Here is a 10,138-nt window from a genome sequence, read left to right as displayed (position 1 = left end):
GCTGGTTTGCTCACCTTGAAGCAGGCTACAGACCTTTTACAGTGACTGCGCTGATTTGTAACTGCTCTCATCTTAGGCATCTCTGCTTTAATAGCGTTGGCCACCTCACTCACTGTTTCTGCTATTGCCTTAATGAAACAAATACACACTGCTTCCTATGTTGATGATCTATCCAAAAATATAACTTTAGCTTTGGCCACACAAGAGACGATAGATAGAAAATTAGAAGCAAAGGTAAATGCTCTTGAAGAGGCAATGTTACAGATCGGTCAGGAACTCACAAACCTCAAAGTTAGGCTAGCTCTTCATTGCCACGTGTCCTATAGATGGATTTGTGTAACTCCTCTTCAAGTAAATCAATCCTTACACTCTTGGGAGAGGATTAAGAATCACATCCAGGGAATATGGAATCATTCCTACCTCAGTTTGGACCTCAATGAGTTACATGAACAGATTCAAGAAATTAGTCAGGCTGAAAAGTCCTTTTCTTCCTCTGAAATGGCTTCCAATTTCCTTACCTCTCTCACCTCCTACATAGGCAGACAAGATTGGTTATCCTTTATTACTAATGTCACCATTACTATTGGTGCCTTACTTATATGTCATTGTCTTTTTCCAGTCTTCATCAAAATAATATACAAGTCAATCTCTCAAGATTCTGTGGAATTGCATCTCTTGGCCTTAAAAAATAGAAAAGGGGGAAATGCCGGCAGCCGTGTTACCGATGCCTATACAGCCGTCTGACATGGTCTGGGCTGAGAAGGGCTGAGGGGTGCGGGGACGCCCCTCGGTGAAGAATGGCCAGCTGACACCCCTGATATTTTCTGAAATGTATGCATGATTTCTATCAAGGTTATGACTATACTTGTTCCTGCTTTTTATTCTTGAAGATATATAATTTAACTTAGCTTTTCAGCCTGATGCCTTACTAGCAAAATGATATTTTCTCCAGGCAGTGTGCTCAAGGGACAGTTAGCCCTACCTCCTGAAAGACAAAGGAATGCTTTCACCCCCTAAGGGGGTGGGAATGTAAAGAATTTTAACTACCCACTGAGAATGCACATAGCCCTGGGGATAAGATACCCAGGAGTTGCCTTTTGTTCCCATTAACCATCTACACTAATGGCATGGATGATTGAGGGAAGCAGGGGTGGCTCCCCCAAGAGGTAACCAGACAGAATGCTGTCCTGTCCGGAGGTATGGACCTTCTCTCTTTGATTTGACTTTACCATGAATTACAACAGATGTCAAGGTACCTATCTCTTTTAGCTTAGAGACAATAAATAATAGTTAATTGTGGAGAAGAGGATCATTAACCTTATGCTCTATAGAATGGAATGCTAATAAATATTCTTATGCTCGTTTTTTACTTCCTTATCTCTCTGAGAATATTTGTAGAGCTATTTCTGTACTAATCCTGAAAAATATAAAAACGACACTTGTGCACAGTAAAGTTAGACATGATTACACCAACTCAAGTCTCACATCTCTTCCCTCACTGCACCGACTCTGTCCCTCCCTCAGGAACCTGGACTCAGCTGGAGCAGGACTCCGGCAATCTGCTGCCAATCCTCCTCTTTTTTTTTTTTTGCTGAGGAAGACTGGCCCTGAGCTAACATCCATGCCCATCTTCCTCCACTTTATATGTGGGATGCCTACCACAGCATGACTTGCCAAGCGGTGCCACGTCCACACCCAGGATCTGAACCAGTGAATACCAGGCCGCTGAAGTGAACATATGAACTTAACTGCTGTGCCACTGGGCCAGCCCCACAACATATATTCTGCAAAAATAAACAAATTTATCCCATTTACAATAGCATCTAAAATACTCAGGAATAAATTTAACCAAGGAGGTGACAGATCTCTACTCCGAAAACTGCAAGACAATAATGAAAAACATCACAGAAGATACAAATAAGTGGAACGGAATCCCATGTTCATGGTTTGGAAGAATTAATGCTGTTAAAATGTCAATAGTATCACAAGCCATCTATAGTATCAATGCAATCCCTATCAAAATTCCAATGGCCTTTTTCATAGAAATAGAAAAAGCACTCCTAAAATGTATGTGAAATGATAAAAGATCCCAAATAGCCCAAGAAATCCTGAGAAAGAAGGTCATTAAATCAGTATGGTACTGGCAGAACAACAGACAAATAAACAAATATAACAGAATTAAGAGCCCAGAAACAAACCCAGTCATATATGGCCCACTAATATTTGACAAGGGAGCCAAGAATACTGAATGGAGAAAAGACATATCCTCAATGAATGGTTCTGGGATAATTGGATATTCACATGTAAAAGAATGAAACTGGATCCATATCTTAGATCACACAGAAAAAATAACTTATAATGGATTATAGATTTAAATGAAAGATTGAAACCATAAAATTCCTAGAATCAAATGTAGGAATGAAGCTCCTTGACATGGGTCTTGTTAATGATTTTTTGGATATGACACCTAAAGCACGAGCAACAAAATTAAAAATAAATAAGTAGGACCAATTCAAACTAAAAAGCTTCTACACAACAAAAGAAACCATTAACAAAGTGAAAAGACAACCTACAGAATGATGAAAAGGGTGCAAACCATGTAACTGATGATGTTAACATCCAAAATGTATGAAGAACTCATACAACTGAAAGCAAATAATAAATAACCCAGTTGAAAAAAAAATAGGCAAAGAATCTGAATAGACATTTCTCCAAAGAAGATATACAAAAGGCCAAGAAGTGGATGAAAAGATGTTAAACATTAATAGATATTAGGGAAATGCAAACTAAATCCACAGTGAAATATCACCTCCTGCCTCTTAGAATGGTCATCACCAAGAAGAAAAGAGATAAATGCTGTTGTGGATGCATAGAAAAGGGAATTCTTGTACACTATTGGTGGGAATGTAAATTGGTAGAGTCATTATGGAAAACAGTATAGAGAGTCCTCAAAAAATTAATAAAAGAACTACCATATGATCCAGCATTCTACTTCTGGGAATATATCCAAAGGAAATGAAAACACTAACTGGAAAAGACATCCACTTCCCTATGTTCATAGTAGCATTATTTACAATAGCCAAGACATGAAAACAACCTGAGTGTGCATCAACAGATGAGTAGATAAAGAAGTTATGGTATATATATATGCAATATAGCATTATTCAGCCATAAAACAATAGGAAAATCCTACCATTTGTGACTATATGGATGGCCCTTAAAGGCATTACGTTTAGTGAAATGTCAGACAGAGAAAGAAAAATACTCTATGATCTCACTAACATGTAGAATCTAAACAAACAAATAAAATCTCATAGAAGCAGAGCTCAGACTGTGGTCACCAGAGGGGGAGAGCGGGGAAAAGGGAAACCAGAGGAGGGTGGTCAAAAGATGCAACCTTCCAGGTATGAGATAATAACGTACCAGGGATGTGATGTATAACACGATTTCTTTAGCTAACATTGCTGTGTCAAAGATAGTTGTTAAGAGAGTAAAACCTAAGACTTCTCATCACAAGGAGAATTTGTTTTCCCTTTTTAAATTTCCTTTATTTTTATTGTATCTATGAGAAGATGGATGCCAGGTCAACCTATTGTGGTAAGCATTTTACAATACCATCTTTTTGTACACTTGAAACTTATACAGTGGTGTATGTCAATTATTTCTCAATAAAACTGGAAAAAGATATATGAAATATCACAAATACAAGAAATGAAAAAGAAAACAGCAGGTGTTAAAATTATAATAAACTACTTTGTAAAACTCCAATAAATTTTTTAAAAAAACAAAATGGAATTGTTAATATTCTACATAAATGTAATTTATCCAAACTGATTCCAATACAGAAAGATTATTCAAATGTTTGATTTCCACAGAATAAATACATCAAGTTTTGACAGAGTCCCCTGGCCAAAAATCACCTCAATACTTTTGTTTTACAGGAGATATTTTTTACCCATCCTCATATCAGATAGTACCAATGCTACTTCAAGTATTCTTGGGCACACTCAATCATTTTCCTGAAGCATGACATTGATATAATAAACTGACAGAGTACACAAAAATGCATACACATATTACTTATGGAAATTGATGCTAAAACATTGAATAATGTATTAGTGGAGACAATCCAATTGCATATTAGAAAATCTATCACGAGTCTGCAGATCTTGGTTCCTTTTGTGTTCAGGTCCATTCCCAGCTCTCCCTTGCATTTCTCTATATCACAAGGTCTGGTGCTAACAGGTGTTTTCACGCTCAATTGTGCTGGGATCTGGTTGGGATCAGCAAATAGGAGCAAATAGTGAGAAACTGGCAGAAATCATCTCCAGTTTAGCTATCAGATCTTCTGCCATGTTGCCATTTTTAACTGAATTACTTCCATTGTAAATATTTGAAATGACTAGTGCATCTCTTGGTATAAGGAGAGATAGTAGGAAGTATATTCTCAAAGATAGTATTATGAGATTGCATTACTTCTTTTATTTGGGAAAGTGGAACATTATTAATAAATAGAAAAATTCATCCCTAAATTTAACTATCATTTTTATTGATTTAGGATAAACTGCCTATTGTACAGGATCTGGGGGAGTCAGTATTAGCTTCTACACTGCTGTGCAGCAGTGACACAGTTTATAACCACTGTAAGGTAGATATGTACTTGTGATCACTGGAGAGTTTATTAAAAGAAAAGTTTAAACAGCACATAGGTAGCATATAGAAAGCTTTTATGGTTGTGTTAAAATATATTTCTTTTGGTCTTGTGGCTGCATGACTACATAGTTGAAGATCAGGTTTAGGGAACTGGTGGAGAAAGAGAAGGACCTTGAACCTTGGATAGGAACATGCAAGTGTCATAGGATGCAGCCAAGAATTTTCATTCTAATATAACTTGAAGCACATTTGCCAAGGTAAGCCAACCTTACTCTTCTAATTAAGGAGACCACCAAATCTTGCTTAGTTTCTATAACGGTGTGACAGGAGGCAGGTACCTTGCAAGTGGATACCAATTCTCTTCAAGACTCAATGCCACCATCTCATATTGCCTCTAAGTTTTTAAGAATTTAAAATCCCAGCCTAGCCAAGAGGGAGATTTGCAGTGTCTGCCCAAGAGGGGAAGTGCACAAACTGAAGGAGTTACATAATTTGTCAGGTTGTACTGCTAGGCACCTGGGCACACTTGTGGGTCTGGATTTTCAGTTTAATTCAAGAAGGAAGAAATGCAAACTTGGATCCAGCTTAATTTGTACAAATGCCTGAGATTCTTGATGTGGTATTCTACCTCAATATAGCATCATCTGATGTACAAAGTTTTAAATTTTGATGATGCCCAATTTATCTTTTGGTTGCAGTTCTTGATGCTTAGATTCCATTGTACATTGAAGATCACTTACCCGTGGTTTTCTTCTAAGATTTTTATAGTTTTAGCTCTTATATTGAAGTATTTGATATACTTTGAGTCATTTATTATATATGATATGAGATGGGGTACAATTGATTATTTAGCATGTATAAATACAATAGTCTCAGCATCATTTGTTGAAAAGACTGTTTTATCTCCCATTGAATGTTCTTGGAACCTTTGTCAAAGATCAATTCCCTGAAAACATACTTCTGAACTCTCAATTCTATTGCAATGCTCTGTGTCTATCTTTATGCTAATACCACACTATTTTTATTAATGTAGTCTTAGAGTAGCTTTGAAATTGCAAAGTGTGAGTCCTCCCACTTTGTCCTCTTTTTCAAATAAGTAAATACAAAGAAAAAGAAGAAAAAGAAAAGAAAAAATATTCTCCTGGCATTTACAGATAGGCTTTGAGTAGGGACAGCTCTTCAATTTTTAGCGAATCCATTAGAGTCTGCCTTAGCCTTCACTTCCTGTTTATGCTGAGCCTTAAGATCAGCCAAAGGTAAATGTTTAGAGACTTAAGTTATTTTCTGATCACATATTCTTCACTGGGCGTGTGTCTATTTATCCAGATTCTCTGTCATATTATAACACATGAGAGTTTTTCCAAACACTGTTCCCCAAAATAATTCTCTCTTCAGCTTTTCCTCCTTGGCTATCTGCATGTTCATTGTTACACCTAATTTTATACTCTTTTGCCCCAGGTGGGAGTGGCTTGTTCATTTGTCTTTCAAAGTTTTTAAGGAACAGCCTCCACTTAGCCACCATTCCACCCTGAGAGATTTAGGATTAGACTCAACAAGGGCTAGTGCCTTGTCTCAGACCTTTGTGGAGTCAAGATTCCTTCTACTTCCCCCAGAACGAGGTCCCCACACCAGGAATGCAGGTTTCCACTTTATGACCACCACTGGGAAGGGAGGCAGATTGAGTCCAAGTTAAATTTCACAAAGCTGTTTTACTATTCATAAATAATATTTTTCTTGATTTAGTGTTCACCAATTGCTTAAAACGTTGACTATTTTCCAATTTTCTGACAAGGGTGATTCTGACAGATTTTTTTTTTTTGATGTTTCTGTGGAGAGTTGGGCCATTGGAGCTCCCTACTCTACTCATTTCCATTATCACCCTAAGTTTTAATTAATCAGATTTGTAATTACTGACTCATTCTCTGTAGTTGTTATAGGTCTATTATATTTTCTACTCCTCCTAGAGTTAGTTTTGGTATCTTGTGTCTCTAGAAATTTGTGCAATTCATCAGAGTTATCTAATTTGTTGGCTTACAGTTGTTCATAGTATTCTCTTATAATCCTTCTTATTTCTATAGTGTCAGTCATAATGTCCCCACTTTTTCTGATTTTAGTAAATTGAGTCATCTCTGCTTTTTTCTTAGTCAGTCTAAAGGTTTACAATTCTACTGATCATTTCAAAGAAGCAACTTTTGGTTTTATTGATTTTCTCTATTGTTTTTTCTATTTTTATTTCACTTTATTATTTCATTTCTTATACTAACTTTAAGTTTAGATCATTCTTTTTTTCTAGTTTCTTATAGTGTAAAATCAGGTTATTGAATTGAGCTCTTTTTTTCTTGTCTCTTTTAAGGTAAGCATCTTTGGCTACAAATTTTCCTCGAAGCATGGCTTTTGTTGCTTCCCATAATTTATGGTAGGGTGTTTATTTTTGTTTGTTTTTATTTGTCTCCAAGTGTAGTCTAATTACCCTTGTGACTTCTTCTATGGCTGATTGGTTATTTAATAGTGTGTTGTTTAATTTCCACCTATTAGTAAATTTAGGTGGATTTTTGTACAGAATCTTTTTTATGGTTGTTTGATGTTTTCCCACAAATTCACCTCATGGGAATTTTTTTTTCAGGTATGGACCAGATAGTTGGATTAGACACCTCAGTGACAGGCAAGATCTTCATACTGACTCCAGACAAGTAGAGTGAGTGATATTATGTTTGAAACTACTCCTCTATATCCATTACCTTCTACTGGAATAATCAGAAATGTTGCTGAGTAAAATGATAGGATTTATTTTTCACTCAAGCACTTTTGGAGTTCAGCTGATCTGCACTGGGCTAAACTGGGTTGTGTCCAGGCCTTAGGTTGGGTTTAAGTTTGTTCCATGTGCTTTCTTTTTCCTGTGACTAATTGGCTTCCTAGGACATACTCTTCAAAAGACATTGGCAGAAGCTCAAGAGGCAAGCATAATTACTTAAGGACACTTCAGAGCTCTACTTGCACTATGGCTACTAATATATCATTGGCCAAGGGAAGACACACAGCCACACTCATGGTCAAAGAGTGGGGGGAAGTACAGTCTGTCCACCAAGAGGCAAGAGTGAGAGCTTTATAGGAAATGGCCCCTGATTATATTACAGTCCTGCTACTTGGAAGAACCTCATCATGTCATTATTCTCTACAGCTCTTTGTTCTATCCTCTTGGAAGATTTTCCTTTACATTACCTGCATGGGCCAATTTAGAAAGATTTATGTTGGCAACCATAATTGAATCTACCACACCATTCCAAGGAACATAGAAAACCGACAGCAATACTACATCCAGTTGGAAATTTACAGAAATTAGTCCTTGAATATTTTGAAAGACTAGCCTTGGAGTTTGCAGGATTTCTGATTATGTTGTCAATAAAACCTGGGTAGGTCTTAGAGATTGATTGTGGACAACTGTAAACTCAATCATACCATAATACCAAATGCAGCTGCTTTTCCAAGTAATGTATAGTTACTAGAATAAATCCACAGAGTATCAAACCCTTTTTATTCATCCGTGGATATGTCAAATTGTTATTCTTGATATCAGTCTGAAAGAATGAACATAAGTGGTTCATTTCACCTGCTGGTAGGTGTGGAAATTCCAATTCCCTTCACTGTCTTAACACAGCCTTAGTTAAATCTGCTACGATAGAACACCGAGCATGGATATCTGATATCAGCTGCCCCAATATAAAATAAAGGTGCCTTGTCAAGTTTCTAGAATTGAGAAGGCCTCAGACCCAGAGGCTACTGAGGATTTATTGGGCCTAAATCCACTCTATGGTTATTTCTCTATTCCTTGAGCAGACTTGTAGAGTGAATATATTTAGCAGCTGGCAGAGCTCTGACATTGGTTCCTTGACTGAGAATAAGAGCCATCAATGGGAGTAGAGCCATAGCAAAGTGAGAGTTCTTGAAACTATTTTTATCTCCCTCCTTCCTAAGGCAGTATACAAACACACTAGTAAGCACTGTGTCTTTCTAACTTAAAAACACATCCCAGTGATCACTCCATATCCATATACGGAGATTGTTCTCATACCTTTTACAGTTGCATAGCACTTTATTGTATGGATTCCCTAAGTTCATGCAACCAGAAAGATATTGATGGACATGTGGGTTATTGGGAGACTTTGTAGAGCATAAAATCAGACTCCCATGTACAGTCCTATTTCATGTACTTTTTTATATTCATGGAGATGTGACATTATTTGAGCAGGTAAATTAATATGAAATATTGTTAGTCATTTTCTAATTCCCTCCATAGAAGTTTTACTGGTTTTTATCTCCTCATGCAACAAATGAAAGCGTCTGTTCCCTAACAACCTTGAAGCCATTATCTCATCAAACGTTTAGATTTTGGCCAACATTAGAGATGAAAAAGTGAAACAGTGTATTTTCTTTTTAATGAAGGTTTGTGTTTTGTGATAATTGTAGATTTATACAGAACATAAAAATAATGCAGACAAATCCCTTCGCATTTTTCCCAGTTTCTCCAAATGAAATCAACTTGGAAAACTACAGTATAATATCACAACCAGATATTGACATTGATACAGTTTATCAAAGTTACATAGATTTCCTTAGTTTTACATGCACTAGTCTGTGTGTGTTTTGTCCTCTATGATTTTATCACATATGCAGACTCGTGTATCCACCACTGCTGGCAAGACACTGAACAGTTTCACCACCTCAAGGATCCCTCATTGGCCCTTTAGGATCATATTCAGTGACCTACTGCTCCCCAGCTCCCCAGCCCCTAACAACTACTCATCTGTTTATTATTTCTAAAATATTGTCATTTCAAAAATGTTATATAGAAAGAATCATATAGTATGTAGGCTTTTGAGATTTGCTTTTTTCACCCAGCATAATTCCAAGACCCATCTAAGCTGTTATATGTATCAATAGTTTATGTCTTTTTTATTCCTTATATTATAGCAACCCATAATATATATACAACACAGTTTGCTTAACCAGTCACCCGTTGAACAGCATCTGTGTTGTTTCCAATTTTAGCTGATACAAATAAAACTGCTATGTCTTATTCCATGTGGGCTGCTATACAAAAATGCCAGAGGTTGGGTGTCTCATAAAGAGCATATATTTACCTCTCACAGTTGTGGAAGATGGAAGACCAAGATCAAAGTACCAGCATGGTCATGCTCTGGTTAGAGCCCTCTTTCTGGTTCATAGCCAGCACCTTCTTGCTGTGTCCTCACATGGCGGAAGGGGCTGGGGAGACATATGAGATCCCATTTATAAAAGCACCAATCCCATTCATGAGGACTCCACCCTTCTGACCTAATCATCCTCCAAAGGCCCCACCTTCTACACCAACACACTGGACATTAGGATTCCAACATGCAAATTTGGGGAAGACACAAACTTTCAGACCATCAAAGTCTATGAACTTGTGTGTATGGATTTTATATTACCAGAAGTTTTGAAGAGTAGA

General features: G+C 36.9%; 1 long non-coding RNA gene across 1 annotated transcript; it reads right to left on the bottom strand.

Moving 5' to 3' along the window:
• Nucleotides 1-3,522: 3,522 nt before the first annotated feature.
• On the bottom strand, nt 3,523-9,918 carry LOC139084415 (uncharacterized). The gene is made up of 2 exons (XR_011541754.1): nt 9,792-9,918; nt 3,523-4,273 (listed from the first exon to the last, which is right to left on the bottom strand). It is a non-coding gene; the product is annotated as an uncharacterized lncRNA (long non-coding RNA).
• Nucleotides 9,919-10,138: the final 220 nt, after the last annotated feature.

This window comes from Equus przewalskii, chromosome 7, assembly GCF_037783145.1.
Source record: "Equus przewalskii isolate Varuska chromosome 7, EquPr2, whole genome shotgun sequence".
In the NCBI taxonomy this organism is placed as follows: domain Eukaryota; kingdom Metazoa; phylum Chordata; class Mammalia; order Perissodactyla; family Equidae; genus Equus; species Equus przewalskii.
The sequence above is the reverse complement of the archived record's forward strand: the minus strand, read 5'-3'. Positions and strand labels throughout refer to the sequence as shown.